The following is a 7,397-nucleotide window of genomic DNA, read 5'->3' as shown; positions in this document are numbered from 1 at the left end:
TGGTCGCTAATGTGGGACCCAGTTATAACGTTTTAATAATTATATTATTATTTAAAATATTTTATAAAATATAAATAAAAATTATTTAAAATTGGCGACCAAAGTTGGTCGATTATGAAAGGGGAAGCAAGTAGCGACCAACTTTGGTCGCTAATTTGGGACCCAGTTATAACATTTAATAATTATATTATTATTTAGAATATTTTATAAAATATAAATAAATCTTATTTAAAATTAGCGACCAATGTTGATCGCTAATTTTTAATTATGGATAATTACCAACGAAAGTTGGTCTCTTTTCAGGTCAACATTGATCAAAGTTATAAATCACTTTTGTATTTACTATCTAAATAATATAAATATAATCCGTTAACACTTTTGTAATACAAGGGATGAATACACTAAAATATACTCTAACATGCTATATATGTAGTTAAAGTAGTATATATATATATATATAGGTCGAGACGTTTTGTTTTTAATATTCAACGATGCATCTGAGTAGGTTATAAGACGATGAATCAATTTACACACCAATATATTTGATGAAAAATTATATATATACTAGTTAGGATCTTGACAAGTTTATAAATCCCTAAAAGAACCTATGTGCATTCACCTCTTTTAATCCGGGTAAGGAATTTTGTTAACCTGAAAGAAGGTGTTAGGCATTCTCAAGTTTCGTGGTTTTAGCACGGTCGCTTAAATCATACTTGGCTTAATCAAATTGTCTAATTACTTATTTTTAGAACCTATGTGCATTCACCTCTTTTAATTAAGAAATTATCTTAAAACAGGTCACGCGCACATGTACTCATTTGTTTGGCGCGTCAAAAATTATGTCACGTGTACGTGTCCATAATTAATGATGCTTTATTATTATTAAGAAACTTTAGTCAAAGTTGCACGAACGGATACTCCGATTTTATTTTTAAGATCGTAATTATGTCACGCCGAACGTGTACACAACCACGATGGTATATTAAGTCGCGCTTAAAGCATTTCTACGAATGTTTGCAAGTTATTTTCCTAAACTACTTTGAAATTAACCTAAGGCTATAGATTATGTACATTATTAAAGAGTATCAAGTGGATTAAACTATACTATATTAAAAGCACGAAGGCCCTTAGCGAAATGTCGTTCGTCTTTTTTACCCTTAAAAAATATAATTCATATTGGACAAAATAGTAATTTACTTATATTTCCTACTATTTAGGATGCTAAAATCAACAAAAATTTTATTCTTAAAACTTTCCTTATTTAAATCCTACTTTTCTACTTTAAGTTTCCTAGAAGTCGAAGATCTTTGTGAATTTTACACGCCTATTCCTAATTATGTAAAAACTGATAAGAATCTTACTCTTCTACTTTAAGTTTCCTAGGTTTAATGATCTTTATTTTAGGAATCGTAGAAGGCATCTGTGTCTAAGTTTTAGTCCTTTTTTTTTTGTAAGAATTATTTTAATCATATGTAAACTAAATTAGGTCAATTGAGTTTCAGCCTAAACCTTAGGATTTTTTAAATCAACTAAATACTATGTATTAAATTCTTCCTTATTTGAATGATTTAGAAAGTTTTAGTAATAAATATCTTATATAAATTCTTTTTATATTTGTTTTGTATAACATATCAGTTTGTAAAAGACAAGTGATATCAAAACTGAAAAACTAAAGAGAATCAATAGAAAAGTAAAGAAGTGATTGTTAATTAAAGTTGTTTTGTCTATCAAAATAAGGTGATATTTGTTCTAACAGTAGGAGAAAATAAGTATCTGTGACTTTTTTTTCTTTAAGATCTACATAAACTGATATTTTTTATATATTTTTTTAAAAATATCAACCATGAACAATAATTTTCAATATTCGAAAGACATGTTTATCAACTTTTACAAAGACTAACTTTTTCTTTTGGAAGATTTTACGAGAAAAAAGTTCAACACATTTGTCAAATTAAAAGACACTTAAGTTTCTTTATGCGACAATTAATGTATTGATATTTTAATCACACAAATTCAACCTATCCAAATATAATTATTCTAGAGGTAATTTTCCATATTATTTTTTTAATCTTTGTCAAACATGAATATCATAACGTAACCAGAATTGATAAATAGTTGCAAAAGCATAATAATGAATTGACACTTTTTTAGTGTTATTGTATAACTCAATTAACACAATGTTAATAATATTTGTATAATTTTATAAAATTATATACTCATTAATATGGATACGCGCAGAACTTGTATCTTAATACCAGTTATATTTAAAGTACGAAGGTCCTTAGTGAAATGTTGTTCGGTTTTTTTAGTCTTAAAAGTAGAATTCACACCGAACAAAGTAGTTATTTAATAATTTTTCCTAATATTTAGCACATTAAAAATAAGTAAAAATATGATTATTAAATCTTTCCTTATGTAAACCAGATAGAAAGTCTAAAATTTAAGGCTTTAAAATATATTAACATTTTACCTTACAAAATAATAAAAATTAAAATGTTTATTCAGAAGAAATGTCTTATATTTTTATTTTCCTAACAACACGAGAACTTTTAGACGGAAACTATAGCATATTTGTCTTTAATTTGAATTTTAGTTACATTTAGTGATTTCATTAATATTTCAAGAGTCAATTTTCTGAAGAAAAAAAAAAGTCTATAGAGATGCATTTTGAAAAAGGCAATAATCGTCATAACTCGAGAAACGCATGAAGTTATTCTTAAAATTGTCTCCCACGATGCGAATCTTCTTTCAAAATTTAGTCTCTCAGCTCCAAATTGATTCACATATGCATAACAAACATGACAATACAATTTGGAGAAAAATTAAGTTGAATGCCACAAACACAAGGCTAAAACCATATATTCATCATTGTCATGAACTTATATTTTTTATTTAATTTTTATTTTATAACTCAAGCATATTATTATTTATGTAACTTTTTAAAATTTTATATTTATTAACGTGGGGTACATGCGCAAGGTGCGTACCCTAAAACTAGTTATGTAAATACGTAGGCTATGTTATAGATTAACATGGAAATGGGATAACTCTACAAATAGATAAACAGTATATCATGGGCATAGGCCCAAAATTTCTTTCCTTTCGAGATTAAACTCATAACTATTATTCAAGTTGTTAAGTGGCAGAAATAATCAACAAATTAAACATTTGATCATCAAAACACCACAAGGTCCCGACATAATTATAGTATTTAACACTAAAGACATTACCCCAAATCTGATGTTAAGAAACTAGCTAAGACAAATGAATCAGAGTTTCAACGAGTCGAAGGCCAATCAGTCAAACTCAGAATGAAGCCATTACCTAAAGATTTCATTTTTTTCAGCCACTTGCGTTCAAATATATCAAACCATAGGACAAAACATGATAGAATATTAATCAACAAAACAGGGCATCAAGCAACCAAGCAGAGTATCGAATACCTCTTTCGAGCACAAATCAATACTAAGGAAAGAAACGATAAGGGAAAAGATGGACCTGAAATGTGCTTTCCTTTAATGAGAGTTCCAGTAGTTACACCAACAGAATAGAGTCACGATCACAATCGGGCCTCGAGACAGCAATAAAACTCAGTTGGAACCACAAACCTCACATCAATCTATCACGTTAATTAGACCAAACAGAAATCCAAGCATTTCATGTTCCTTCCGATTCTGTTTAGCTGGAACTCTTTTTACCAAAGTAGAAGAAACTGAGAATAATGATACACCCAAATCGTAAACTCAATCGGACTGAACGGCGACCGATACTCCGAAGTCAATGGCCTCTCAATCAATTTCCACGAGCGAAAAGTCAAAACAGAAGCTGAATCTCTCTTTTTTTATGATTTTTGCATTAAATCAAACAAAAAAACTGAAATCAAAGATGGAAAACCAAAATCAAAAAACCAAATTAAGGTTGAATTAGGTGTGAATAAGGGTGGGGGACGACTGTAACGGAGCCCCTGAACAATGAGCACTGACAACCTTGAAGCTCGCCAAAAGTATCGAACTAAACCAGAACAATAGAAATTAAACTTCTGCTGGTTTTTGAGTTTCTTTGGGACTGATTTTGGGTTGTATTGGTCTTGTTTTATGGGAGTTTCAGTTGGTTATCTATGGCGAAAAAGAGCTGGTGTATGTTTGGTGTGAGGGAAATGGGCAGAGAAGAAGCAGAAGGTCCGTTGGGTGAAGGTGACAGCGGCCGGATCTGATGAGCAGAGGTTGAGGGGGAAAGGCGGCAATTGGGTGTCGGCGATGGGTCTGGTGAATTCAATTCTTCTTGTACAATAATATAAAGAACCTATGAATATGTAAAATCACTCCTAATTAATTAAAATAAACTATTAAAGATCAACCTAAACTGAAACTATTTTTTGGTATTTTTTCAAGATTATGTAAAAATAAAAACTCTAGTAAAATAGTATGACTACAAAACATTAATGAAACTATTTTTTGTAATTTTTATTTTTTGTGATAAAATAAAATAAAAAAGTTAAAACTAGTTGAAATAGCTATATTAGACCTAAACTAAATATTTAAATGCTAAAATATGTAAAATCTTGGGGAGGGTCAAAAATCACATGTCTACATCTGCAGCAACCCCTTTGCCTAACTCCAGCTCTTCATCCTTCGCAAGAAGTTGCTTCTCGAGCATGCTACTTCTGCGAATGGCCTCCATCAATTGTTGGTCCCTCTTCTCCAACTCCTCACCAAGGGATCGAGCACCGGGATTCTCCTTCAGCCGCTCGTGCATCTCACGTCACTTATCGCGATAGCGCCTATATTTCTCCAACACCTTTAGGAAAATCTTAGTCCGAATGTCAGCCCTACGAGCGCTCTCAATCTCCAACATGTACGTCTGAAAAACGAAAAGATGGGTTAAGACCGTATCATCTAGAAAGATAAAAGAAAGATGAAAGAATGGCAGAACGTACCCTCAGGCCCATAGTGGCCACCTCATGCATTAAGTCAATATCAGGAACGTTTCGAAGAGCCTCATTCTCGGCACCAGAACACAAAAGGTCGAATTGCGGCACCAGATCTTCCGTGTCCCCCAAGAGATTAATATCCGATGGGATCTCAAGAATACGGGACGGGCCTCCTGCATGAACCATCGAGCGGGTAAGAACCTCCTCAAACATCCTAACATCATCGGGATCGAGGTCCGACTCGAATTCGTAGTCATCGACCACGACGCCCTTTCCCCTTTCAGTGTCCGAGGAGGAAGCACGACCAGGTATTAAGGACGAAGGCCCGTCTGAAACAACAACAACTGCCTCAGAAGTCTGACCCCCCCTTCCCCATCGCGTCAGGTTGCTGATCAACGACAGAAGCAGGAATCTCCATCGATGGGGAAGATACAATGTTGGCCATCTGTACAGGTGGAATAGTATCAACCCCCGCCCCAGATCCCATCAAGGGAGAGTCTTCTTCCCAATGTATTATAGCCGGGTGTGTTGTCCCAGACTCCACTCGCCGCCTCTTAGATGGCCCCTCTCATTCCTCAGCACGGGAAGATTCACCCATCGGATGAGGCACACGGGTCGGAGCCTCAGTCTAAGGGATGGCCTCTGTAGGTATGATCATAGCCGTAGACTCAACCAAAGCAGCCCTCGATGAAGGTCGAGCAGTAGACACTACATCAAGGCGAGCAAACGATGCATGCTAGCGGAAAGCTAATGGAGGATCCCTCGCTCTCCGCACTTTCCCTGACATCGACGAATAGCACATAAAAAACCAAGTAAAAAGAGAAAAGGGAAAAATAGCGAACAGAAATGCCATCTCACCTATAAGGGGCTTGCGTCTATATTTTTCATAAAAGGTCGACCATGTGCGGACCCTGTAGGTGGAGAGCTGTTGAAAAGAGAAAAAGAAGTTAAACTTTGTACGTAAGTTTCTATAATATTAGTCGGAGAGAGGTCCGATCGCTTTCCATTGTTGTACTAAACTCTGTTTTTCCCTTTTTAACAGGTGGAGGGGGTAGTTTTGCAGCTGCAAAAACATAACAGAGTTTAGTACTACAATGGAAAGCGATCGGACCTCTCTCCGACTAAAAGTATAGAAACTTACGTACAAAGTTTTACTTCTCAGGGAACCCCGTAGGATCCGCCACAAGGTGCTCGATCCGCACATAGAAGTAATTCTCGTAGAAGCGATGGTTAGCCTTGTCGTCCATCTTCACCACCAGACTCTTAGACCCTCAATGGCGTATGTGAATCATCGTGCCGGGAATAAGTTGAAGGGCGAAGATATTGAGCATATTCCCCAAAGTGATCTCACGACTTGCGAGATCCGCAAACTTGAGCAACATAAGGAACAGTTTATACAGGTACGGTGAAAGTTGAGCAGGGCATACCTGGTAAAAGCGGCACAAATCTACCACCAGGAAAGGGAGAGGGAGCGTGTATCCAACAAGAAAGGGGTAAACGTAGAACACGCAGTGCCCTAGGCGGTAAAAATGGACTATGTCGTCCCCTACCGCCGGCAGAATTTCGATGTAGCGAGGAATTCCCCACCTAGCCTTCAATTCTGCGATCGCCTCCTCATTTGTAACAGAGTGAACAGGTTCCGGCTCCTCCCCGGCGGGACTATAGAAGTCGGTCCATGCTTTCCCAAGGCAAGGCAAGATCTCGGCTACCGATGGGACCTCCTCATCCTCTACCACTTCTGCTCCTCCGGTGGCCAGAACATCACTCTCCGGCGCCAGAATTGTGATAGGGAGGTCAGCGCAAGAAGAATCGCCAGCCATTGTGTCAAATTGGTAAAGCAAATGGATAGAGAAAAGGAAGGATGAAAGTTTTCGGCTAATTGGAGAAAATCAAAAATTCAAAGTATCAGGAAGAAAGGATATTCACAAAGTTTTTTCAAGTAAAAGGCAAAGAAGTGTGTCAATCGAATGATGTACTCCTTCTATTTATAAGAGACATAAATCCCCTAAGCACGAAATCCAAGAGTCGCCAATCGAATCTGATCGGGCATGAATCGTTTTAATTCACTAGGAACGTGTGTCATAATTGCGTCAACCATGAAAAAACGTTTCAGTCCAAACGATGTTTCGGTTCCGAAACAGCCGTAACGGTCCAAGGATATCGAAAGGGCGTCGTTACCTCCCTTGAGCCTAAGGATCAAACCCAAGGGGTAAGTAGTCAGATTTCTCTCAGATATGTAACAATCATAGTCTGTCTGCCAGGCCCGACAGGGGACGACCCCAGCAGACAGAGGGACTAACTGTATTGGTCGAAATCTGATCGCTACGGTCAATTTGACCGACATCTCGTCCAAGCGGCGAGGCAGCGAAAAACGACATGGTTTATTCCAAATCCCGTACTCACAATACCCCCAAGCCAAAAAACAACGTTCAGGGAACGACAAAGGCGGACATAGTATGAAAGAGTA

Source organism: Nicotiana sylvestris, chromosome 1 (genome assembly GCF_000393655.2).
Source record: "Nicotiana sylvestris chromosome 1, ASM39365v2, whole genome shotgun sequence".
In the NCBI taxonomy this organism is placed as follows: Eukaryota; Viridiplantae; Streptophyta; class Magnoliopsida; order Solanales; family Solanaceae; genus Nicotiana; species Nicotiana sylvestris.
Note: the sequence above shows the minus strand (reverse complement) of the source record.